Source organism: Hetaerina americana, unplaced genomic scaffold (genome assembly GCF_022747635.1).
Source record: "Hetaerina americana unplaced genomic scaffold, ioHetAmer1.1.p SCAF_3, whole genome shotgun sequence".
Classification (NCBI taxonomy): Eukaryota; Metazoa; Arthropoda; class Insecta; order Odonata; family Calopterygidae; genus Hetaerina; species Hetaerina americana.
This window is the reverse complement of record NW_027286874.1, coordinates 3761857-3788552: the sequence shown is the minus strand read 5'-3', so window position 1 is coordinate 3788552 and position 26696 is coordinate 3761857. Positions and strand designations below refer to the sequence as shown.

Below are 26696 nucleotides of genomic sequence, written 5' to 3'. Positions count from 1 at the left end.
CCCGAATCTCCATTTAAGCCTCAATATCAGTAGCGTGACTTAACTGTTGTTAGGATTCCTGCGGGAATAACTCACAGGACCGCAGGCTCCGGTTACAAAAGATGTAGAGGATAAAATACTATCATTGATATGAGGCAGTTGTTTTTTTCCCCAGACATGCTAAAAACATTGCGGGCACGATCATGCAACGGAAGGATGGCAGAAAAGCGTGGCATATTAGACATAGGAGTGTAGAACGGACATATTTAAAAGGTGAATATTATTTCGCAGAAATAATATTCACCTTTTATTCACCTATTCCTCGGAGATATTATGTTTAGCAGTTTCCAGTAACACGGGCTTATTCGTAAGCTGAGTTCGTACTGCAAGCTACCAGACATTTTTCGAACTATAGATATTGATGTGGTTGAAAAAATTATATCATTCACGAGCAGCAGAAAATGGAAATAGTACGGAGGAAAGTGCTCAAGGTTGAGCCAATATTTATTTATTTATTTAGCTTTAGTCCGAAAACAGCACTCTGGCCTTTACATCGGGCTATTAACAAAGACAACAATGGAGACGATTACGGAGACAATATGCAAGGAGAAGATGGGTGATGGTATCAATTTGGAGACAGAAGCATTCTCCGAATTAGGAACTTGGCCTTTTTTTATTTTAAGGGAAAGACATTCGAGGCGTTTGGGATATGGGAGGGGGAAGGGCGGTTAAAAAGTCGAGGAAATGTGAGGGAGCGAGAGATTCAAAAGGTGTAATCACGTAGGCTGGGGGGAGTGAATTAGAGGAGGGAATTCTAATGGTGAGTGCGTACTATGAGGAATTCATCTGAGGATGAGATACACGTAATGCATTTTCTCCCTGGGATAGTCCAGCGAAATGATCGTGGTTGATTATATAAGGGAACAGTTGAAAGGTGCAGGGAAACCAGGCACTGGTATTAGCATTCACATCTACAAGTTACGTTCCAAGTCGCCACGAGGATGTGTGGCAGGGATTTTTAGGTCACTGGGAATTAATGACACTCGGGAAGTTCAAATTGTCGTATGTTATGATTTTCTTTTGTTGTGGGGTCGAAATCTCGACCGGGAAACGATTCTTTGTAAAAATAACTTCGAATATACTGCCAACCTTAATTTCTACCAAGTAAAACTTCGATTCAACAACGGAACACACAAACCTAGCCGCTCTATGCTGCATACGATTTAGTTCAAAAATTAAGCCTACTTCATGAGGATCCCATACACCTGCAGCATACTCAAGGTGGGGCCTAGCTAACGTGAAATAACTGAGTTGCATGTCCATGTGATGGTGGAGTTTCTTATAATTCAGTTCTGCATGGCATGTCTTGTTATGGTGGAGCCCTATCGTATACGAGTAAATGGTTTTAATTCAATTTTGCTCCCTTTTTTCGCATAAAAAGTACCTAGATTTTCAGGCGAATTAACCCTTGCTTTGAATAGGGTCTTCCTCCAGCAAGTACGTATACATGTTTGCACGTTATTTGATAGTTTTTCAACAAATATATTTCCCTTCCTCTCTCATATCCTCCCTTATCAATTACCCTTCCCACCTGGCGCTTGCACCCCCTGCCACACAACTTTTTGGTGGATAGCGGGGTATTTATGTAGATGTCAAAGATGAAGTAATTGGGGTCGAGATGGTGCGGGGGCTAACGTACTATCTTCTCACCCAGAGGGCCCGGGTTCAAATCCCGGAGGTGTTGAATATTTTTCAGAGGTATCTCGATCCCTACTTGAGGTGCTTTGTGGAGGGCACTTTGAGGGAGTACGCCGTCCGTCGGATGGGACGTTAAGCTGCGGACCCCTTGGCGCCTTTCGTAAAGAGTAGGCTAATGCTGACGTCGGGTTTCTCTCCACCCTTCATCATTTCCTGTCCACTCCATATGACCTCAGCTGCCGGTCGCTTCCCCTTAAACTACTCCTAACCATGAATTAATTCTGATAGAATAGTAAAGAACTGCAACGTAACATGAGGAAGTCCAAATTGAAACAGAATCTGGGATGGTAGCAATTGCATCTACATCTCATATCAATCTAAATAATACTCACAAAGCCGCCGCAAAGGCGTTTGGCGGTGGGTCTTAGGTAAAGAGGTATCGGCCTCAATCATCGCTCAAATCAAAATTAGTTAGTTTTACGGATGATCAAGCTTTAGTCAGCCCGTCAGCCAAGATGTTGCAAGCATTGAAAAATCGGTAAGTAAGGCATGAGATGAGAATCTATGCAAACAAAAATAACGTTTATGCAGTTTTCGAGAAAAAGGAAGGAGACCTTAAACGCTAAGATTTGGGAACAAAATTAGAACAAGGGGAACAGACCTATCTTGGAAGTTTTTTGAACCAAGAGGGCCTGTTTAGTATGGGAATTCGATAAAGTATTTCGGGAGCTGGTCACAGGTCACACTTTCAGGATGGAGCCGATCATATGGAGGTTAGGATTTTAAAAAAAGATTAGTGAAGACTATTCATCTTCATAATACCCCGCGAGCCGGCGCAAGGGCGTGTGGCGGGGTATTATGTAGATTACAGATGTATGTACTATTAAACAAAGCGTGTTATTCACAGCGCGAAACCGTGGTCATGAAAACAAAATGATAGATATAGATTGGAGGCTTTTGAAATGTGGATGTGGAGTAGGATAGAAACAGTGAAGTCTTCAGAAAGGAAACGAAGAAGTGCTAGGCGTGGTGAAAGGGGTGGAGAGAGGACTACTGTGACAAATCCAAAGGAAGCAGGAAAGATAGATACAGGGAGTTTTGATTGACAATGACAAGTTGAAGGCTGTGATAAGAGGGGAGAATGTTAGGCAAACGAGGAAGGGACAGGAATAGGATCCACCTCATGAACGGAATGAAAGGAGGAAGGAAGTATACGGTATTGAAGGTTTCATTAAAGTGTGGGGTGTCAAGTTGTGTCTTCGTGGGCCTGGCTTAAAAATACATCGGGTTTCTGTCTGTACCCATCTAAAACCTATGTTAAACGATATGCTAATAAAGAAAAAACATGGGTTGTTTTAGAAAATGTCGAAATAATTTCTTTTTCCTCGCAGTTTTATTCATTCTAATTTCCATGCGACTGGAGAAAATTTTGAGGCAGAAAGTTTGCTTTCTTTGCTAGCACTATCTCTCCACCAAAGGCGATGATCCATTCCCAAGGGCTTAGACGGCCATTATTTTCACTGCCTAATTAATAAAACCAGCAATTTTCGTAATTGTCAATATTTTATGCACGGTGCGTGATGGTACCTCGTCACGTACTGTGCATACCGGGTGACTTCCTTGTTTCATGTAGATGCAAATCAATCAACAATGATACCACTGGCTGGCGACTTAAACCCAATCCCACACATCCTTTGGCGTCTTCCAGGGTAAGACGCACATCTACAAATGCAGTAATGGTGTTTGTGTGTGTAAAAGAGAGAGTGAGGGAAAAGCTTAAATTTCGCTTTTGCTAGATTTTGTTAACCTGTCAGCCTTCCATGTACCGTACTCGAACACGATTCTACGCGTAATGCGCATGCCTCGGACGAATGGACCCCTCCTCCCCACCACAAGCCCTGCAGGTGGCTTGCAGGGTATCATGCAGATGTACAAGATAAAGGCCCGTGTCCTCAATATCCCATTCCACACGCTGCCGAGGTGACTATCAGTACATATATGACGTAGGAGACAGGACTTGGGATCCGATGACTCCCATCCGACGACGTAGGATCCGATGACTCCCATCACACGATTCATGAAAGTACAAAACGCTAACAAATTCTTGGCTTTAATAGCCCAACATCTCCAGGAATCTAACTGAGACACGATATATTTATCTTAACCAATGAGGCGAAACAAGAAAAATTCAATGGTAAATGAATTAATCGTGCTGTCCCGTGAAGAAGCAGATCACTCTGAGTTGGGGTAAGAGATGGCACTGGAAACCGTTTACATTCAATGTATTACAACTGTATTTGTCAACAGCTGCCTAACAGGTGAATTTTTTTCCATTCCATAAAAACCAGTTTATATTTGATTTCAAAGTCCACTCATTGTAATGATGAAAATTCTAAATTAATGATCATAATCTAATCCCTCACAGATTGAGGGAAAAGTAAAATTTAAGAATGCCAGTTCTACATCTGGTATTTCACCACAAAGATTATTGCATGATGTACGTAGAAATGTTTGTGAACGAGTGTGTGTTTTTGTACGATCTAATATGCAGTAAAGTTCATGTATTCACTAATAATTCTGCGTGTATGGCTGGAGTCCTAACAGCTCCCGCCACACGCCTTTCCGTTGGCTTGAGGAGATTGGTAGATGAAGATGTAACACGAAAAGTGAAGAGTCAGGCGTGATATTGTGGAATCGAGACATAATGAAAACTTCGTTGCAATTTTCCACAGTTAAAACTTTATTGCCGACCATGGTTTCGATACACTGTATCATCTTCAGGTGAGGAAAAGTACAAGGAGAAGGGATATATATACCAAGTTACAAGAAGGGGTGGCAGGGGAGGAGGGAGCGGGGGGGAAGGGGGGGGGGGGGTTTGTCAAAAAAGAAAGGCAGGAAAAACCAATGGAAAGGCAGGAAAAACCAATGGTTGGAGAAGAACCATTCCCCGGATTTTGAATTTAAGCCGTTGCACAAATTCAAAAAGAGCAAGAAATTGGACGCTCTCGAGAGTTTAGAGATTATCCAACGGAGAAACCAGAAGATAGAGCTACTTAACGACATTTAGTTCCTCTCTTGCCCCTCCCCACTTTTGTCCATTAACTTCCCTCAGTGCCCTTGATGACGACACCTTTCCCCCCCCTCCTCCCCCCGAAGAGTGAGCTGCCCGCACTTCGAGGGTTCCATTGGTTTTTCCTGCCTTTCTTTTTTGACAAACCCCCCCCCCTTCCCCCCCCGCTCCCTCCTCCCCTGCCACCCCTTCTTGTAACTTGGTATATATATCCCTTCTCCTTGTACTTTTCCTAAGAGGCTTCGGCCTATAACGGGTATTTACCATATGCTGTAAAATCTGTCTTGTATATATTGATGTTGTATCCATTTTATGGTAAATAAAACCTTTAAAACGTCAAACGTCAAACGTACTTTTCCTCACCTGAAGATGATACAGTGTATCGAAACCATGGTCGGCAATAAAGTTTTAACTGTGGAAAATTGCAACGAAGTTTTCATTAAGATGTAACACCTTTTATGACATCAAAATAGGGTCCAAAATCAGGAGCGATGGTCCAATAGGACCATATCTAAAGGTAGAGGCAACTTCAATTATGTTAATGTACCTGAACAGTGAGCATAAAAGTACAAGCTGGATAGCAGATGTTTTTGAGGAAAGTGTAATGGAATAGAGAGTATTTAAATTTAAATCTGTGAGCAATTTTGCCTATTTCATTATCTACTCATCCAGAACTAATCGTAATATTTCTTACCGGGCGACTTTGAAGATATACTCGTGTATGCTATTCCATCCCGATGAAAATGATGGTTGCACAGCCACCTGCATATGTGTTTAAATATTCGAGCAGTCTAGGGATGTGCGAGGAGGGGTTGTTATAGGCCATCATCCTCAATTAAGTAAATTGCAATGAATGCAGCGAGTGAAATAAGGTGAGTGCAATTAGATTTTAATAGGAGCGTCAGAATGAGAATGAGCAGCGGCAGATTCCCTAGCAATTGTGTACACCCAGAAGTGATTTCACGGAAAAATAAGTTCCTTCGTTAATATCTACAATATTATTAACTGAATGGTAACTGAGACTGGCTCATACTTTATAAATTCAATGACACGATGATCATAACTTTTATTTCATCGGAGAGGTCTGTTCCAGCGATAAATATGGTGCCTTCCTAATGATTCCCTCGGTGCCACAAATCAACGCTAGGGTGTCCTGTATCTCTCCAAAAGATTAAATTAGTTTCCTTGCCTCCGCTCATGTTTCGTCAACAGCCGTCACGAGGGCTGTGGTAGTGGCTTCGATTGTCGACTGGAGATTCACGGCGCATATTCTGGAAGTTCATCCTGCCGCACCTTTTGAATGATATCTAATATGTACATTCACGCAACACCCCGCGAGCTGCCGCAAGGGCATGTGGCGGGGGGTGTTAGGACATCACCCACACATGCAGAAATATTAGTTCATACACTTGAATATGCAGGTATTAACTAAAATGCTCGAACGTATACATTCTTCTATTCACACATAATGCAATCATAGGCGCGTCTGAGTGAGTAATTAAACTTTTGCCTTTAAGCTAGCATATTCGTGCTCTTGAGTTCGATTTTGTTATGAGTTCATATCGATCGGTTGGTTGGGCAGTCAACCTGCCTCAAAAACTCCTCTCTGTGGCCTCGCCCACCAACATACGTGCGTACACGGTGAGTGCTCTCAGAGGGGTTGGCTCTCCAACCCCCTCCCCTCTCGCGGGTAGAGGGGGGGTGAGGACGACGGCGTGCCTCACCGCGCCTCCCGATCCGCCCACCGTGGGCAGGGGGGGGGGGCAGCGAAAGGTGGGGAGGGGGTCGTGCGCGCGTGGGCCGAAGGCGGGCGAATCCACCTGGCCGCCGCGAGCAGCCGAGCGCCATCCGCATCCCTTCCCACACACCCGGTGTCCCCTCCCCTTCCCTCCCCCCTCAGCGCCAAAGCAAATGAATGCACGCTCTCTCTCGCCCCGGCCATCGGAAGAGAGATCCATTCCTCGCCAACACCTGTCGACTAGAGCGGTCCACGGCGGGCCGTCAGCGTCGATCTTCGAAACCATGGGTATGGTTCTTCACTTCCATCTTCGATTGCGCCGGGCATAAATGAAAAATCCCCAAATCAGGTGACATTTGGCCATTTTTACTATTGTTCGTGAACAAATTTGGAAAATTTGAGTCAAGGGTCATTTTGATGCACGAATAACGTATACATATTTGGAGGAAGAGTATTTCAACCGGACAAACTAAACAGGGAACCGACATAATGCACATATAATCTTTAAAATACTTGGGTGAAACGATAACTACGGATATGTCTTGGAGAAAACACATTATTGAAATTTGAAGATTAGTAATTAAAAAGTTAGGATTCATAAACAGGATGCTTGGGAATTGTAATGAGAACTTCAAGGAGATTTGTTATTACGAGTTAGTTAGAGTCCATCTTGAGTATGCTGCGGGTTTATGGGATCCTCATTAGGTAGCTTAATTATGGAACTAGATCGGGTGCAACGTAGAACAACTAGGTTTGTGAAAAGTTGTTATGAACAAAGTAGTAGTGTCATGACATTATTGGAAGAAGTAGGATGGGAGCAACTAGTTGACCGTTGGCCGTTAAATACAGGTTAAATTCGCCGCGTAAATTTGAGTCAGGTTACCTATCCGAGGGTGTTGAAGATACGAGGGTCATCCGGAAAGTAGTACCCGTTCGTGCCGCATGAAGTCCTGACGACGCGAGTAGCCGCTGGACGAGGTCAGATAGCTTCAGTGGCTTGTCTGCCTTCTCTGAGCCAAGTTGCGTGACGCTAGCATTGCCTGTGTTGTTTCTGTGATTGTTTACAATGTTTAAAAAAATTGAGAACGCCGCCAGTTGTGAAGTGAGGGCAGTGATTAAATTCCTCAATGCAAGAAACGTTCGCCCATGTGATATTCATCGCCAATTAAAGGAGGTGTATGGAGACAATGTAATGGACGAGTCGTCTGTTCGGCGGTGGTGTCGCAACTTCAACATGGGGAGGGGGAACACACACGACGATGAGCGTTCGGAGAGACCGTCTGTCATTACAGACCAACTGGTGAGCTCAGTTGACGAATTCGTGAGGAACGATCGGCGCGTCACAATTGATGACATCTGTGAGCATTTTCCCAATGTTTCTCGAACAATTGTTCATGAAATTGTTAAACACCATCTGCATTATGCAAAAATTTGTGCAAGATGGGTCCCTCGCGTATCTCAATGAGCTGGCGGCGAAGGACTATGCAGCAGGAATACAGAAACTTGTCACACGTTATGACAAATGCCTTAATTTGCTTGGAGATTATGTTGAGAAGTAGTTTAAAGTATCCTCTTTCAAATAAAATTTTTTATGTTTGTTAATATTTACTTTTGTGTCTTTATTTCACGAACGGGTACTACTTTCCGGATGACCCTCGTATATTACAGGGCCCCACTTCCTATGGTAGATCAGATGACCAATGTAAAATCAGGGATATATCATTAGAAGAAAGGATAGCTTTAAAAATGTTATTTTTTCCTCGTACCATTAGAGATCAAAACAGATATGACAATATATTTTGTCGATACGTCTACATAATCTACATCTACAAAATTCCCCGCAAACCGCCGCAAGGGCGTGTGGCGGCGGGTGTTAGGTCACCACCCGTAAAAGGGAACAAAACCACATTCAAAACCAACACATGCATGCAAACCCATACCTACTGTGGCGTATACGTTCATGCAAACATTCTTTCATTTTACACGTATGCGAATGCATGTACTATCACCTAACAAATAATTGCACCTTAGGATGCAGTAAGAAATTTGCTGCATCCTAATGCACTTTAGCTTTACTGCATACTAAGAGCTTAAGTAGATGACCTAAATGCTAAATAAATCTGATACGACATTTGGGAATTAGAATTAAACTTAAATATCTAAGCAATGATACATTTTTGGAATATTAGTTCACTATGAAAATAACACAGTTGCACTTTTCCACAGGTTTATTGGTAGCATACAACGCATTTCGGTACTCCTCAGAATCATCTTTGAACATCGTTGACCTTATTTTTTCATTTAATAGAACCATCTTTTTAAAAGCTCTTTCGTGTGATTTGCTTTTGTCGAATACATGATCAAACTAATATTTGTGCAGAGGTTGCGCAGGGATTGCGCATGCATGGCTGGTGACCTAACACCCCCCGCAACACACCCTTGCGGCGGCTTGTGGTCCATTGTGTACATATAGGTGTCATGACGATCGCTTTTCCGGATTCCGAATGATAGAGAAGACGACCGATTCCACACCAGACAATGACAATCCAGTTGTCACCTTATAAAACAGTGAGGGATTCATTGAGATTAAAAGGATGGAAGTAACGCTGCAAGCAAAGCAGCAGAGGATCTAAATTACCACTGCCAACTTGCAACTTAGGACGGAATAAGACTCCGTCCATCGCTACCAAGAATGAAAGCAGACTTGGACGCATATTTGGAACTAATTTCTGTGCGCAACGCACAATCCAATATTGCAAATTTTATAGCAGCCATGCCTCGCATTCGTCCATTGCAAGTGAAAACTTGAATACCTTCGAGAGTTAGAAGCCGCTTTTATTATAGTGGTTTTCATCTTTTGAATGGCACCACTTTTACATCAGTCCCTAATCTTCAAAAACCTTGGCGGTACGTACATGTTTGGCTAGAAATACAACCCTGATGAGCATCGTGGTCCATAAGCTATCGTTAAGACTAATCATGTTCGGGGAGAACTCTCCATACGGCTGTCGTTACCGCAGGGGAAGATTAGTTCACTCGCAGCCGAAATGTCGCCTTTCGCAATCACCCAGGGAGTGAGTCCCTCGTGGGGAATTTGAAGTCGGCGAACGGGTAAGAGCACGAAGATACAAATCGGAAGGATAAATTCCATTTATCGACATGCGATCGCCTTTTTTCTATTAAGAAATTAATGAAGGCCTATGTTCGCAATCTTTTGTAAATTTAATGTGAAGGTGCAAATGACTTCAGCTTTCGATTTCTTCCCCTACTAACTACCACTACTGAAGTTTAAATCAAAGACAAAAATTCCTGCGGAAATAGAGGTCTCTTTTGTGGTGCCGTAATTAACGATAAGCAAACACCACTTTATTAAATTAGGATGGACCATGAAGATAAGAACAGATTTACAACACAACGGAAAAATTTCACATGCCATTTTATTACACAATTATCGTCGAAGTAGCGTTGGAGATAATTGGACAAAGAACAAAAAATGTCAGCCATTATTTCATTTATATTTTATTACAATATGACTCAAACTAGAGCTCGTCTCCCATGCGTAAAATAGTAATTGCAGCTTGGATACCGTAGTGCATATAATCTGCTTATATTCCCTAATCGTATCTATCGTTACGTTTTCAGTTAGACGCTTAACTTTTAGTAATACATTGTAACAGCACATGGCGTTTACGGTAACGGTCTCTAGCACGCAGTCCAGCGTTAGTTTTAACGAATAGTTAATTAAATTTGAATGGATCTCACCAAATGGGGAACGGGGAGAAAGCTCTAAAAGTATCGGAGATGCGTCATGGATATTACCCGAGGAACTTGGGGAACTCCCATCCGTACAGTTACAGATAATAGATATGGAACAAGTTCAAAAGAGAAACGACAAGCTCGTTTAAAAATGGTCGAGCTGAAAATGAAGCAACCGGCTTTGCGGAAAAATTAGAAGTGAACTGAGGATTCCGCCGGTATAAGAAAGCAATTACCAACCGCTCGAAAAGTCGGTGACGTAACACCACCTGCCACACACCCTCGCCGCGGCTTTCAGGGAAAGATAAAGAAGACATCGAAATTTCACCTTCCGATTTCTATTGTTACGAGAAGAGGCTTCGGAGAAGTCAATATTGTGCCTCTCAACCTGAAAAAGCTATTAGAACGCCATTAGCTGCTACAGATTTACATTTCCCTCGGGTAGATGGCAAAGACAAGACAAGAAGTTCAAATATGTCCGAAAAACAGTTTGGAGGACTAACGTTCGCAGAGGTGCTGATAACGTTCCCATACTTATGGCAAGAACCAAAGTCATCAAATGGAAAAGAAATCCCCCGTACGAGACATACCTAAGGACGCATTCGCTGCCGCTCTGTATTACATCCCTCGGATACGAGACATTTGCCTTGCTGAGCCACATTTACGAAAATATATGCGCACAGTTTTGCGATGAATTCCACCGAAGCTGATTTCTGTCAAAATTAAATTCATGTACGGTTCGCTACTACCATGCGGAGGGCCGTATCGCCATGGGGGGATATGCTGCGTGGTGCGCGGGAGGGTAGGGTTATGGGGTAGAGGGGGGCGTATTGGAGGGGACAGAGGGGGAATTGCAATTTCGCATCCATCCCACGCCCATCTCGCAACAGTTCGATGGCCCACGAGGGACGTCCGTGGCGCCCCCCACCACGTGGCCGTGCGCCGCAGGAAGTGACGGATATTACAAGAGACGAAGAGGCGTCGGTCGACGAATCGATCACACCCTCCACCCTCTCCGCCCCGCCCCCTCCGCCCCCAAGAGCACACACACATCGTCGCACGAGAGCGAGCGACGGCGAGCGCTCCAACCTCCCACCCTCTGCCCCTCCCCGCGAATATACATCCACCTCGCCCCCACAACCACGCGGCCTCCTTCCGACGCCTCCAGGGGAGGGGTGGCGGGAAGAGAAGAGGGAGACGGGGTGCACGGGAAAGAGGTCCGAGTGTGGGGTTGTAGTACCCGAGTCCCAATGGCACCTTGAAAATCTTCTACATGCTAACCTGAAAGCCACCGTGAGGGTGTATGTCAGGGGGTAACTCAACACAAGGCACGCAACATTAAGTAACCGCTAGGGGGCGCGGCAAGAAGAGATCCCTCGAGAAGAATACACATGCAGAATTGTATACTACCAAAAGCTGAGGAAACAGCATAGAAATGAGTTGGGAGTTAACAGATCTAGAGTGTAACGGGAAAAGTCGCGTTGCTAAAATAAAATGGATAATGTAAGGATAAGCAGGGGGCCGTGTTATCTCAGCTAAGGGTATAAGCAAGGAAATATTTAAGACATGTAGAAATGTCAGAAGGCAATCGGGATTGCATTCGAGACCGAGGGATTTTAACAGGCTCCATAACATTCCGGAAGATTAGAAGAAACGGATACAAATATTAGATTTATTCTCCACCATTGACTCCTCTCAGTTATTCACACACACGAACACACAGAAATAATAATATACAGTTAAGATGAGAAGATCTCTAAGAAATGGAAAATGAAAAAGCTGGCCATCAAGCACTCTAAGAGCAAGGCATTTTAACCCGAGCTTACACAGTATAAGGTTCGTGGCACTCCCGCAAAATTTCTCAGAGTTAAAAATAAGCATGCTGTAAAATAGTTAACGGCCGTATCTCTTGCCGTCCACATGGGAATACCTTAAAGATATTCATTAAAACGCCTGGGCAATGAAATGACCAAGACGAAAAATGAACAAGGAAATCGATCCCATTCCGCATGAGTAATCTGAAGCGGAACACCACAGAGAGATGAATATCGTGACATTAGTTTACCGGACAATTGGACACGAACGGTATTCTTCGAATATTTCCACCAACGCGAACTAGTCATATTTCTATTTGCCACGCACAAGGTGTTAACACTGATGCCTCGGCATATTATATCTGAGGAAAGAAAATGAGAATCAGTGCCAAAACCAACTAGAGGCACTTCGAATTCGCAAATTATCATATTTCTCATTCTTCATCAATCCAATTAGAGGCAAAGTAGCACTGGGGCATGAAACTATTTTAAAAACGACGATTGCAAACTAAAAAAATAATATAATTAAATAGGCGGTGTAAGTTCAGTAACGACACGGAGCTACAGCATTCTTTCAAATAAGTTAGAATTACTTCTCGAACGACATTGGAAAATAAAACTGGGAAACCGTATTTATTCAAACTCCTAATTATTTTAGAGACAGATCAAATAGGGTATATTGGAGTAGAATATTAACGGCGCCGAGGAGATTCGGACAATATGGAAAGAATATGTAGAGGAAGTACATGGTAAAAAAAGAGGCCAGGGAGTTTGCAAACCCGTATACGTGGAAAGGGAATATGATGTCAACCAGCGGATGCTGTTGGATAGAACGTGGCATAGCACACGATATGGGCAGAGATAGTCAAGGGATGCAGAGCTGTCCATTTTTACCTGTTATTTTCACCATAAAGGAGTAGTAAATCGTACGTGGAGCAAGAACGACTGTGAAATGGAGTGAGAGTAGGTACAGGGCTCTTCAAATCAGTTAGATTTGCGGATAATCAAGCGCTAGTCAGACAAAGGGTCACAAAACATTACCTAGTGCATTGCAGAATCGGTGTGATCGGCATATCATGAGAATTGATGACAAAAAACGAAGGTGATGACAATTAATCTGAAGAAAGATATGTGTTGAGATTTTCAAGACAGGAGGAAGGTTATGATAGACATTAAAGCCGGGGGGAGATAAACTAGAACAGTTCATTGATTTAGAATGCAATATAGAAGGCGGTTAGAGAACGAACGGCATTGATAGAAAAGTTGGTTTAGATAAAGAAGCTTTTACACAGATGCGAGAGTGTTGATAGGCACATGATAAGTACAGATATACAAAAACGACTTAAGTGAACACTTAAATATGGAGTAATGTTTGGCATGTCTAGAAATCTTGGTCGCCGTGGCAAGAAAATAAGCGTAGATTGGAGGATTGTGAGATTCGGGAGGGAAAAGGAATGGAGAAAATAAACTTGGCGAAAAGTAAATTCAACGAAGATGTTGAGAACGAGGGTTGTTGCGAGAAATCAACTAAGACAAAACAAGTGCATGGATGCAGGACGCATTGAGAGGCAATGAATGGGATACTGAAGATGGCGATAGAGTGGAGGGCCCTGGATAGCGAAAAAGAAGGATGAAGAGGATTAGTCTATGGGATGGAATTAATGGAGATTATAAGTATGCTGAGCTAAAAAAACATGCTATTTTAACATGCTGTATGGGGTTTTTAAGAATATTTTGTGCCATAACAGCCAGGATTTAAGGGTCTATCAAAACCTCACCCTAACCCTATAGGCTACTGCTTATGACAATAATAAACCAATTAAGACTAAACGACTTAATTTTTTTACGACTATACGAGGTTTCCCACTTTTACTTTAGCCTTAAGAGCTCATTCATCTTTTTAATCAAGACAAGTTTTTTAATATGGCATTAATTTTCTGAGACATTATTTATCTCAAAGTCTGACCATTATTTATCTTCAGTATTATAAAGAGGCTCTCATAAAGTATAAAAAATGTTGTTTTATTTCTTTTCTCTCAAAAAAACCCTAATTTCTTCACGTAAGGAACATCGTTAATGTTTTCGTGCGATCGGCCGCACGAGCTCCGCCAGCACCTAAACGTTTGGCTGCTTTTACGGAAACGCGAATGCCTCCACCTCTAAACTGGCCCCAAGCGAGGAAGGTGGTTTGGCGCGAACGTACGAATTTGCAATGGCTCTAATAGACTGACCATATTAAATAAAATTTCCTTTGGCTGTAAAAAGGGTTTTCTACACAAATGTAAAATTAAAAAAGGAGAGGAAAATTTACTTTTACAGTGGTGTGGCATTTTTTACATTTACAGTGGTGTAAAATACCATTTACGGCTTAAATAAATTGTATTTAGTAGAGTTGGTCTGAAAATAGGCCGTGAGAAGCTCCATTTGTCCTTTCCAATGGTTCTAGCGTGCTCATCGAAAATTCCGAGCTGTAAAGCTACATTAAAATTTTGCAATTCCGAGTTCATAACATTAACTAGCGAATGCAAATTGGGTGCCAACGACACAAATCCCTGGTCAAATACCTAGCAGCTAAGCGATTATCCGGCACTATTTTTAGTCGCGCCCTCCCTCCGCCCCTAGGTTCATCCGACCGGTGTAATAATACAGAAATCTCTCGGCCGCCAAAAGCGATGCTCCATTGGTAAAGATCTCCATATGATGCTCGTTATGGCGACCAATTGTCCTTAAATGCACCCTTCCTGGTTACGGATAGAAAAATATGGCTTCTCCAAACCTCAAAACATCTGCACACAAGTGAACAATTAAAACACGACGAAAGTATATTTAGACATGCATGGCAGGTGTCCTCATACGCCCTCGCGGGGGATTGCGGGATATTGTGTGGTATGTACGTGGTGTTAATCAATGGACACTAGATTTATGCTCCCGGTCTATATAAACCTCATTTTAATTTTCAACGTTGGACCACGACATCGTGTTGGTGCTTATTTGCAGTAAGAGAAAAATGGAAATGCCCTGAAAAAATGTATGATGAGTCGTAAGACCGCGTAGCCAAACAAGTTATATTGACATTCGAACCCGAATAAAAAACAACGCGATAATATAATCTTTAATTTACGAGAAATTTAACCTTATAATAATGATACACTTTGACCCATGATCACTTCTAATATTGTCTCCTCCTGACAATAAAAAAATAAGCCCAAATACTATCGCTCAAAAATACATTCTTTTTGATGCCTGGCATGTCAGAATGGCAGCAGGGCCACTTCCACATCACCGCGCACAACCCCCGTGACAGTCGAAATCCCGTTATTGGTACGGAGAGCCTGGTGCCCCCTACTCGTTATGATGCCAATAACGACCACCCCCGCCATAGTAGCATCTTTAGGATATTTACAAAGAAATAATGACCCAAGAATAAAGCGGAGTAGTCTGCATATGGAGATTTCAATACATTTGGCAAGACTTTGGGATCTATGGGACGAAAATGTAAATGAACAAATTGCAAAACATTCAGAGTGTTTTCGCAAGATTTGTTAAACATTGTTGCGAGATAAGAGAGTAAAATTGACAGGTATCCTGGAGGAATAAAGCTGGGAGGCCCTCGATCCGCGAGGAGAACAAGCATCCCTATAGGAAAGGTACAAATCATCCGATGGTGACAACGATAAGAGAATTATTATGGTCCCAAATAAACATGGCAGATTGGACGACCGGAATATGCCATTAATCACTAATCGAATCACATAATACAAATGCCATTATAAGAATGTCATTAATCAATCGCCAATCGGCAATTAATCTAGTGGCTCGTGACATGACAATCTTTACCGCACACCCTCATGGCGCTTTGCATGGAAGGATGGATGATAAAATGAGAGAGTTGTATAGCACCACTGATATTTTCAAGTACTCATTAGTCTCTCGAACGAATCATTATAAGAACAAAATGAAACGCAAGCACCCCTAATTTTAATCCAAAAAGCAACATATTCTTAAAGAATTAACCGAACCCATACATTGTTTCATTATGTCGGTAGGAATGTCTTGTGCGATAGTGCGTCGTGATTTGATGCCTACGTGCAAATATGTACGTGTATATACTCGCCACGTATGCATACGTGAACATTTATTGCATAAACTTAACAATACTACCGGTTTCGACACATAGGCTATATCAATGCGTCGTAACCGGTAGTATTATTAAGTTTTTGAAAAAACCAAGCTTACGTATTCAGTGATCATGAATTTGCACAGAGTTGACCCTCGAACCATCAAATTAATTCATGGCATAAATGGAGGGCGTCCTTACACCCCCCGCCACACTCCATTACGGTGGCTTGCAGTGGGGTTTTGTGCAGCTGCAGATGAAGAAGTGCGTCCTCATTTCGTCCATATCACTCTCCTCGAGCATTGTTCCAGCAGCTGCGTAGACTAAACGCGGAGTGGCGACCGTTCCGACCACGTGTGGATGACGGGAAGAAATTCGTTCGCGGGGGGATCTCTGGGGACGCGGACGGGTAAGGATACCGTGGACGCCAATCGGTGTGTGCAAGAGAAGGCGGAAGCTTGTCCCGAATGGGTCAAGAGGGTCAGGGGGACACTTAAGGAGATGGACTCTGTCCAGTGACAAACACGCACGCCCACATTAAGAGAGCGCCCACAAACGACATCGCGAGGCACGCGAAGGTGCCCGCACACGCTGCTTCCACAATGGCCAGGGGACCGGGAGAGCGACGGGAGGAGAACGATGCCTAGTCGCAAAGAAACGTAAAGTTCAAGGACAAGACTAAACGAACAAATTCAATCATCCATTTCCTTGATTTCTTTCTAATTCTCCAAACAATTTCCCAGCGTGCTGGATAGATTTATTAATATAGTATTGTAAATTCAATTTAAAGAAACTTGAAGACCACTATCGCTATTGCTAAACCAGATTTGCCGGCATTTCCCCAAAAATAAACTTAGAGGAATTAACCTCCTCACTTATCTAAACCTATCCTTATAATTCAGCCAAGGATTTTTATTATTGTTTTGTGGAATGCTATTTAGAATGAGAATCTGCCTGAGTTCCCTCAAATAGTGATAGTTTTTTTTTATCGCCTCGGCAAAAAGAACAACGAAAGGTTATTCAAGGATAATATCATTCCAATTGGAATGCTGAGAATGAACGCAAATCATTTTCTTCGCAAGTTATATAAAAATTAGCACACGCGTGGGCGTCTCCCCCATTTCCCAGTCCGCTGCCAGCCCTTTTGTTTTGAGTCCCAGATGGAACAACCGGACCGAGTGACCAAAAGGCTAGGGTTCATTCCCGGGCAAGCCTCTCTGGGCACATGCAGCTCCAATCAACCCATGTGATTTTTCGTGTACCAGATCTTCCTCGGAAACCATAACCGGTACAGGGTAAGGAACTGGCCCCTCATCCTGATGTGTGAATTTCACATCCCATCGGGCTTAGTACTGGGTGAACTCTGCCATTACCTACCAAACCGACCGTTGGATTGATTACTGTGTTTATGGTTGTTTTTATAATGAAGCTGACATATGTGGAGATTGAAGGAACACGTAAAGTCCCTTAGGCAAGACAATTTGGTGGTCTTTCCGAATGAAAGTGCAAGCGAAGTACTGAAATGTCTGAAATGCGAAGCGACAACCCGTTGAAAGTGTATTGGTTCCGGCACCCATCAAGCCACTAGGCTTGCGGATTCTAACACCACTCGAGTCAACATTCTTTGGTGCACAACATAAACATATTCACCGGGATAATTAAACGGGAAATCAATTGAAATATTTTAACCTTACGCATTCTTCTGCCACACATGCTTGCGGTGGCTTGCAAGTGGCATGTAGAAATAGAAATGCTCTAAAAATATTCAAATCTAAACAATTAAGTCCATGGAAAGGCATTGTAAAGCACGAAGATTCTTTGAATCCATCTTGGAGTGAAAGTGGGCAGAGATCCCATTCTAAAAGAATACGGTGGTCAAGAGGGTGTAGCGGGGAACGGCATTAAATGTGAATCGTAATCCTGGGTAACCCGCGCACATTTGGTGCTATAATTTCTGTCTTTATTCAGGTTATTCGCTCAGATTAAATGTTAGGGAACCCTTATACACACCGGTGATTCTGGCCAATGGCAGCGGTGACCATTGGACGCAATGAAGCACATTAGAGGTCAGGTGAGACAAAAAACGAAATCCATGTACGATAGCTGTGCGAACGAACGAGCACCATGGCATTGGCCCACGCTCGAAGAGTAACGCGACCTACTCGAATGAAATCGAGAGAAGAACACGAATCAGACAGCCGCCCTTTACGCAAGAGTGTCTTTCATTTCCCTGCTCAAGGAACTTTCATCCTCACCTCTAGAGTGGGCGGTTCCGGTCGGGCAGGGCCAACCTGCGTGCTGGCCGCCCACCTTAGCTCCCCCTGTCCCCCCCACCCGCCTCTCATGTGTGCGTGTCGTCATCACGTCCCACGCACGCCCCTTTCCGCTGCTGCGTGTGGCCTCCTTCGTCGTCTGTGCTCCCAAATCGATTGCCAACCCCCCCCCCTTCCCCCGCCCCGCCTTGGGGGGGGGGGGGGGCTCCCCACGCCCGCGCGGCGGACGACACACAGGCCGGCCCTTGGCCCGCCCACTCGCCGGGCCGACGGTGTCGTGATATCGGGGCGAAAATAATCGCAGACGTGTGACGAAAACCCTCGCGATCCGCCTCCCGGGAAGAGGCGGGAGCGGGGAGGGGAAGAAGGGGGCGCACGCCGGAAGATGCCGCCGCGCCCCCGAGCGTCTACCTTGCCGACGGTGCGTCCCTCCTATCCCCGAGGGAGCACCGCAAGCCACCTCCGTGGGGCGGGTGGGCGGAGGCCGAAGGGTGTTGTCGTAGCTGGCAGACCGAGAGACACGCGCCAGGGCCCCTTTACTCTCTTCCATTCATTCCCCCCGAGCGGGAATGCTATTCAAGCGTAGTTTCAGAGCCACTAATTAATCGTTTCAGACGTTAACTTTATGGAATTGTTCCATGACGAATAATGTCAAAATTAAAACAAACTGATAAAATATGTCCCAAATGATGCTGCACCGCAGTGACAGACAGGTTGCCTTTAGCTTATTTTATGCGTGGAGTGACAAATTTTTATTATTACTTATAATGTCATTCATTCAGAGCCACTATTCCTCATTATTCGCAATGATACCAAGAAGTTCCCAAAGAATTTTAAAATAGAAAACCCGATGACATATCCTACGTTGCGCATGACACCATTAAATTTTGAATGATCATCATATCGTGTATTGGTTGTTTCATGATCCATCTAAAACTTACCTCAAAGGCATATCCTCAACTTCGGCTTAAAAGCTCTTATAGTTCTCAATTTCCATGAGATGATGACTGACACGCTAAGCTAGTCTATAGTAAGATGGTACGAAGTCCTGACATATATTTATAGTTACTTTCACTACCCTGTTCAGATTTTGAGATAACAATATTTATTATCATAGATTAAATACTATAATACTTTTAAACAGGTAGATCCATGAAAAATTGAAGGTTTTCTTTATTTGCTCAATCATTCCTATTCCCTCCTTTCAGGTATACCCGAGAACTACGAGAGTGAGTGAAAAGGGCATCGGGTGGTGACCTAACACCCCCCGCCACACACCCTTGCGGCGGCTTGCGGGGTATTATGTAGATGTAGTTGAAGTGATTAATATTTATTTGAGGCTTAGTTTTCCGCTAGCATGTATATGGGTGTGCACCATGATGCACGTCTTTTCAGGGAGTTTGAGTGGATTTTTCTTCCTTATTCCCTTGATTCCCTATAACCCTTTAAAAACCCTTCCTCTACCTTATCCCTTGCCCATCCCACCTGGTGCTTGCACCCCCTGCCACACACCATTTGGGTGATTTACGAGGTATTTATGCAGCTGTAGAATCTAAAATTATTTCTCAACTATCCACATCTACAAATGACCCGCAAGCCGTCCTAAGGGCGTGTGGCGGGGAGTGTAAGCTCACCAATCGCAAATAGTCTATTAGCATTTAAGGCTTTCTGATGCAAAACAGGATCTGATACTTTTCTTGTACTGAATATACATGCAGTAATTATATTCATTACAAATTCAAGATGAGCAAGCTTGGCAATAATGGAGACCTTCATTCTGTACGTGACCCAAAAGAGGAGAAAACAATGGACGGGAAGGAACGCTCCCTGCCTAACATAAGTGCACAGGTTTCTCAAATATGAGTTCTGGGTGGCTTTCTGGAGTGACTTTATCAGGGGAAACAGTGTCGTCGCGCAGAATTCCATTCAAATGTTCCATCGGGTTTTTGCCTCCGCCAGTCTCAAAAAAAAACATCTGAGATGAATGAACTGAGCCAACAACTTTCTCTAGAACGCACAAAAGGGCCCTGTAAACTTCCCTGAGGGTGGAATTACTTTCATTTCTTTGATCAGTCTTTAAAACGTAACGTTGGTCTGATGTGTTGACCCTCATGGGGTACTTCTTCCTAAGGCGTGGTAAAATTAACAACACATTTAGAGTAGGGGTCCCGTGGTAAGATGGAAAAATCCTGTACCCAGGAAAGGGCACACAGCATGGGGCAACCTAAGCCACCTAACCTATGCGAATATGTTATACCTGCGCGATTATCATTCAGACCCCTTCGCCGTCACCCACACCACCTTCTTTCGTGACCACATACACACAGTCACGTTAAGTGACTGAGGAGAGATCATTTGTTTCCGATCATTCGCAGGGATTGGATAATTTACGAAGTCCTCCCGACTCCTCGGTAACAACCGCCTGTACGAGAAACTACGGTACCGCTCGCTGGCTTTCGAGTCTCATCATGCAAAAAAAAACGCGAATGGCAAAATGAAATACGGACCATGATCAAAAAATTCCACCCAATAAGCACGGGTGAGGCACGAGCGACTGTCCGAGAGGAAGTGACCGTGGGGAGAATCTCGCCACTTCCCCATAAAATGATTTGTGCGCAATTATTTATGATGCCATTAAAAAAAACATGGCCCGTGTTTCACTTAAGCTTCATCTACAATCCGGCTACAGATCATAAATTCGTCTCCGAAGCAAACAAGAAGATGAATCACAGACATTGAAACCTAGTAGTTGATTCTTCATGGTTTCGTCGCAGACCTTTGAAATATAAAATGAGAAGACGTAAGGGGTCAAGGGCAGGGAGGGACACTCGGAGGGCGAGCGGTCGCCGGCCGATCGGAGTGGGTGGCGCCTCTGTTCGGGGTGGAGTTTTGAGCGGATGACCGTCCATCCCCACTCACTAGGGTGGGCGAGATATGGAGAGGGGTGGATATGGACCGGCAAAAAATATCTCCAATACCACAAATGCGATTCAGAAGACATGAAAACACGCCGATTGCGATGTCAAAATTGACATTCCGACGAGAAATCCTAGGCAAGAGTGATGGATATGCTCATGCAATTAAAACATTCAACGTAAGAACGAGACATTTGTCAGTCTACTGCATATAATTGGTCTCATTATTCTCAGCTAACATTGATCAAGGGAATTGCACGACTCCGCGAAATGGGTGATTACAGTACGGTTCGTTTCACATAGTCAGTCAAATCGTTTTCGAGTTTTCGCCAGGTACGCTAAATATCACCAGCTGACTCGTGGTGTGCCGTATTGCCAAAGAAACGACCAACGCTGCCTACGACATGGAAGCACTAAGCATTCCCACGAGATTTGACGAGCGGTTCAATGAATGCACACCAGCCCCTAATTCATTCTGAAAATTCCCTGACACAAGGCAGAGATTCTTAAGCATTCTCGGTTGAAACGGATCCCGATTTCCTTCGGTCGATCAGCAAAACGCCCACCGTTCTCCCGCAGAAGAGAGAGGCCCTTGAGTGAGGAGACCATTCTCATTCACCACCACTGCCGGTCTCACGTAGGTCGAACCCCTTCACAAAACCCTGACTACCCTTCCTCCCCCCCCCCACGGCCCCGTTCCCCCGCGGTATACGTCGGCAGCAGATGATGAGGGGAGCGTTCCTGTCACCGGGTTCCATGCCCACGCGAAGGAGGGAGGAATTGTGATGGGAAGAAGAAGGCGACGAAACCGACACTCACCTTCAGACAGATGAGGAGCACTCCTCCAGGTCCTTCGGGACGGGCGATCGCTCAATCACTCACTAAAGAGAGAACACACTTGGGACACTTCACGCGTTAAGCAATCACACATTCGCGCACCATACGACGAGCACCACCGCCTCTCATTCGGCCCGACACAGCCACCATACACAATAAGACACGAGGGAGGCACCAACGAACATCGAGCACACGGGGCGAGCTAGCGAATACGTCGCAGTCCGGAGTATTTAATAAGGTACACGTCGGGATGCATGGGCGACAAACGTATACATGTGCACCACTCGGACCAAAACACAGCAACGGCGAATCATCCTCATTCAACATCGGCAGCCACTTCCTCCGCAATCGCCGGACAATGGGATATATTTCGTCTGCTGCTGCTGTTGATGTTGTTGTTTTTGTTGGTATCGAATTACTTGGGATGGGAAGTTGCGAAAGCGGCAGCCGGGGGTACGCACTGGCTTCCTTTAAAACGCATACTCTGGGGCGGCCATCACATCGCCACCCCTCGCTCGCACCCTAACTGTGAAAGATCAGACCAAACTCCTTTCATCTTCCGGCACTCGGGATAAGTGCTAGCACGGACACACAAACAACAAACCCAAGGGCAGAGAGAGATAGATTGAAATGGACTGAATTCGCTTCGTTTGAGACTCACGACAATAAAGGCACGCAGGGATGTCTCGGAGAGAGAGATATGGTGGCAGGGAGTGAACTCGGAACGAAACGGGGGTGAAACTAACACACAGAGAGAGATGTGACGGCTCTCCTTCTCGTCTTTAAGTGTTAGTGCGTGCGCGATTCCCGAGGCGAGCTTCTTGGTCGTTTGGAGGGGGAGAGGAAGGTAGGGATGGATGGTGGCTCGTCAGCTCACTTCACTCGCCTCTCGATGGCGCTAGTCGGCAGCACGGCCAAGAGAGGGCCCGGCCAGTTAAAGATCTAGCAAGGGGAAGGGTGACGTCACCCGCCCCGTGAGCCGACCGGGAGCGGAGTCAGCCGAAGTCCCGTCGCGCCGAACGGCCCCCTCCCGTTCCTCTCTCCGCGAACATCGATTGCTGTTCAAAATATTTAAAACTATCGGATCTATCACACTCGCTCACCCGCGGAAGCAATGGGGGGGTGGGGGAGGGTGTGAGATCCTCCCACGCGCCTCCACCTTTCCGTGCCGGAATGGTCACACCGACGGCAATAACAGTTAAATGTGGTCGTGTTTACGAAGATCTCTCTGGAAAAACAAATGTGCATTCATGCACGCATGATACTCCGTCTCTTCTTCGCCCGCCTACCCTTAACATCGGTACCAGGGGTTTCGAAGGGGGAAAGAGAAAGAGAGACAGAAGACCCTTACTCGCCTCCCCTTCGCCCCCTCGCTCGACCACGAAATGAAACAGTCAGTCGCCCCGGCCAGGGGCGGGGTCGCAATATATATGTGTGTGTGTTTGTGTGCTTGTTGACTGCGCCCACAACATACACTCACTCTCACCGCAGGTGCCGACGTGAGAATATGCACAAAATGGAAGAAGATGTCGTTCACGCAACGGAGAGGAAAATTACACACGGCAAAGAGAAATTACAGGAACATTCTCAAGCGTAAGACAAGACGACAAACAGCGGACCGAGAACCGTCACACATGTATATGGAAGCCAAAAAAATTTGAGTGAACAGAAGTCGCAGTCTTTCACCTTCCCGTTACCTGTTCCTGTCGGAAGGCTCGTTTAAAAAAACACGAACACGACGTACTGGTGACACGAAGGATATAATGCGTGTACTAATGACAGGAAACCGTGATGAGGGATCTGTACAGAGGTTCAGATGCTTACTAAAAATCACTTCACGCCCGAATCAAAATTCACAAAATACTCGACGGGAATGGAGAAGTTGATTTCTTCCCGCGAGACCTCTGGGTCAGCAAATCGTCCGAGAGAAAATCTTCTCGAATGGAATGGAGGTAGATATAGGGGCCGGCGATTAACAACAGCACTACTGAACTATGCGCTTTATGTCCCGTGAAAATGTACGCCTGCGTGAGCGTGAGGACGTCCAAGCACACACACCGTTAAGCTCGTCAACACATGCATAAGTATACACCGTATGAATGCATGTGCTGTTATATATATATGTATATATGTTTAAGCGTCGGCCACTCCCTAACGTTAAGAGGGAATCGGATGTCGAATGGCGATACACATACATACACACATACTCGCACAGAATGGCGAGTGTGGAACAAAACACGGCGACAGGAGTGCGTTCAACGCGCTCGCGCAGACACACAAACGCCGAAGAATGAAAAAGAAGACGAGCGAAACACGAGAGCGGTCTCTGCCCCCCTCGACGAGAGAGAGCACTCCTTGGCGGAGGCAGCACAGGACGGAGCGGCCGTTTGTCGACCGTGGCGCCCTTCGATGGCCGATGGGGGAACGAGTGAATAGGGGGTAGAAGGGGGTGCAAAGAGTGGGGGATGGTGTCTCGGTCGCCCAGGGAGACGGGTAGGGTCACGTGGGGCGTGGCGGACGGAATGGGGTTTAGGAGGGGGTGGGAGCCCTTCTAGGGGAAGGGGGCGTCGGCCTGAGGGACGACCGTGGGTTGAGTGAGTGGCAGGTGAGACGGAAGAGGAAAGCCTCGGATGAGAGAGAAACAAGAGGAACCGCGACGACCCGATTATCACGCTCTTTGAACCAGTTACAAGGTGCGCACAACCCTTGGTCATGGAGAATACGTCTTACCCTTGGGCAGTGCGATGGTAATCCGAGAGGGCTTAATGCTAGAGAAACAAAGGCAAACATGCACTTTGAGGGATATTTACTTTCTACCTGTTCCGACTCAGAAAAGCCGACGGGTTCCGCATAGATTCCGACTGATATCGTCCTTCACCCGAGGCTTAAAGGGTTGAGGAAAGCCCGGGACAACTTCGAAGGAGTTGAAATATGAAAATAGAAAATATTAATTTGAAAGCGAGGCTGTATGTAACTAAGCGATTGATCTTCCGTGTTGCATGTCGGCATCGCAGAAGGACGATATGGTGATTTATTTTTATAAACATCTCCCCAACAGGACGTCTCAACTTGATGGTACAACGCGGATGTTAAAAAAGCTTTGCGACGTCAATGTCACGCCAATAGGAAAAGTATTACGGATCATATCTCTAGCGATATAACGAATGAGATTAATTATGATTACAGGATATCTAGGGCGAATGCCAAGAAGGAATTCTGGAAAGCGTTAAGCGCATTCAAAAGGAAAAGATTAAGAGAAAGTTTGAAAGAGAATCTGAAAGCATTTTGGTCGTGCGTCACAGATGTTCAGGGTAATAGGTCAACAGTTAATTCGGACTAAAATGACAAAGGCGAAAGAGTAATCATCCGATTGTAAAAGGCTAATTTATTAAATTCCTTCTTCCAAAGCATCTTCACCAATGTTCCCCCGAATGTCTCAACGAATGTCTCCGATAGCTTACCAAATCGTGCCCAACCGATGCCCAAAATTAAAATCTCATATAATGGAGTATAAAGTTTGCTGAAAAATATTAAGCCTAATAAGGCCTCCGGGCCCGATCAAATACCCGCTCGTATTAAAGGAACTAGCGTCGGAAATTGCACCGTATCTAGAAATAATATTTAAGAAGTCGCCATTAGATCACAAGGTTCCCAAGGAAAAATGCTAACGTAACATCAATATTTAAAAACGGAGGCAGGAAGGAACCGAGCAATTACAGACCTATTCCCCTTACATTCATTTCGTACAAGGTTATGGAACATATAGTTGCTAGTTCGATCGTGGGAACCCTCAATAGTTAGGAGTTATTGATGAAAAATCAGCACGGTTTCCGAAGAGGTAGATCCTGCGAGACAACTTGTGCCTTTTGTTCATAATATTCTTATTTCGGGAGGGAGCAATGTTCCAGTGGCACAGTTTTTCTAGATTTTAAGAAAGCCTTCGACAAAGTGCCTCATCATAAACTACTCACAAAGCTAGAAGCATATGAAATAGATAAAAATATCCTGGGTTGGATCAAAGAATTTTTGATTGGTCGGGTACAAAGAGTATTCATAGATGGAGTTAGCTTAAATGCAGTAGAAGTTACTTCAGGCGTTCCCCAGGGAAGTGCTATCGGACCTCTTTTATTCCTACTTTTCGTTAACGACATTGACTCCGTAGTCACTTGTAAGATACGTTAATTTGCCGACTATGCAGTGGTTTACCGTGATGTCTGTGATTCTGATGACACAGCAGCTTTTTCAGATGACCTTACTGCTATTTAACACTGGTGTGACAATTGGAATTAAACTGAAAAACGACAGTAGTCATAATTTTAGTAGTCATAATTAATCCCCCCGCCACACGCCCTTGCGGCGGCTTGCGGGGTATTATGTAGATGTAGATGAATTTTTTGGAAAAAGAGCCATTCCCACCCGAACGCCTACTGCATTGGGAACACCGAAATTGAAAGTGTAGACTCATTTAGATACCTAACCGTTGCCCTCACTCACGATCT

The 26696-nt window shown here is 44.7% G+C and overlaps 1 protein-coding gene across 1 annotated transcript in view; it reads right to left on the bottom strand.

The window, feature by feature from the left end:
• Positions 1-24409, bottom strand: part of LOC139691047 (uncharacterized) — a 146953-nt gene extending 122544 nt beyond the window's left edge. Inside the window, exon 1 of the mRNA XM_071588772.1 lies at positions 22180-24409. The gene's annotated coding sequence lies outside the window, so the exon portion shown is untranslated. The remainder of the gene's footprint in view (positions 1-22179) is intronic.
• Between the last annotated feature and the right edge of the window lie 2287 nt (positions 24410-26696).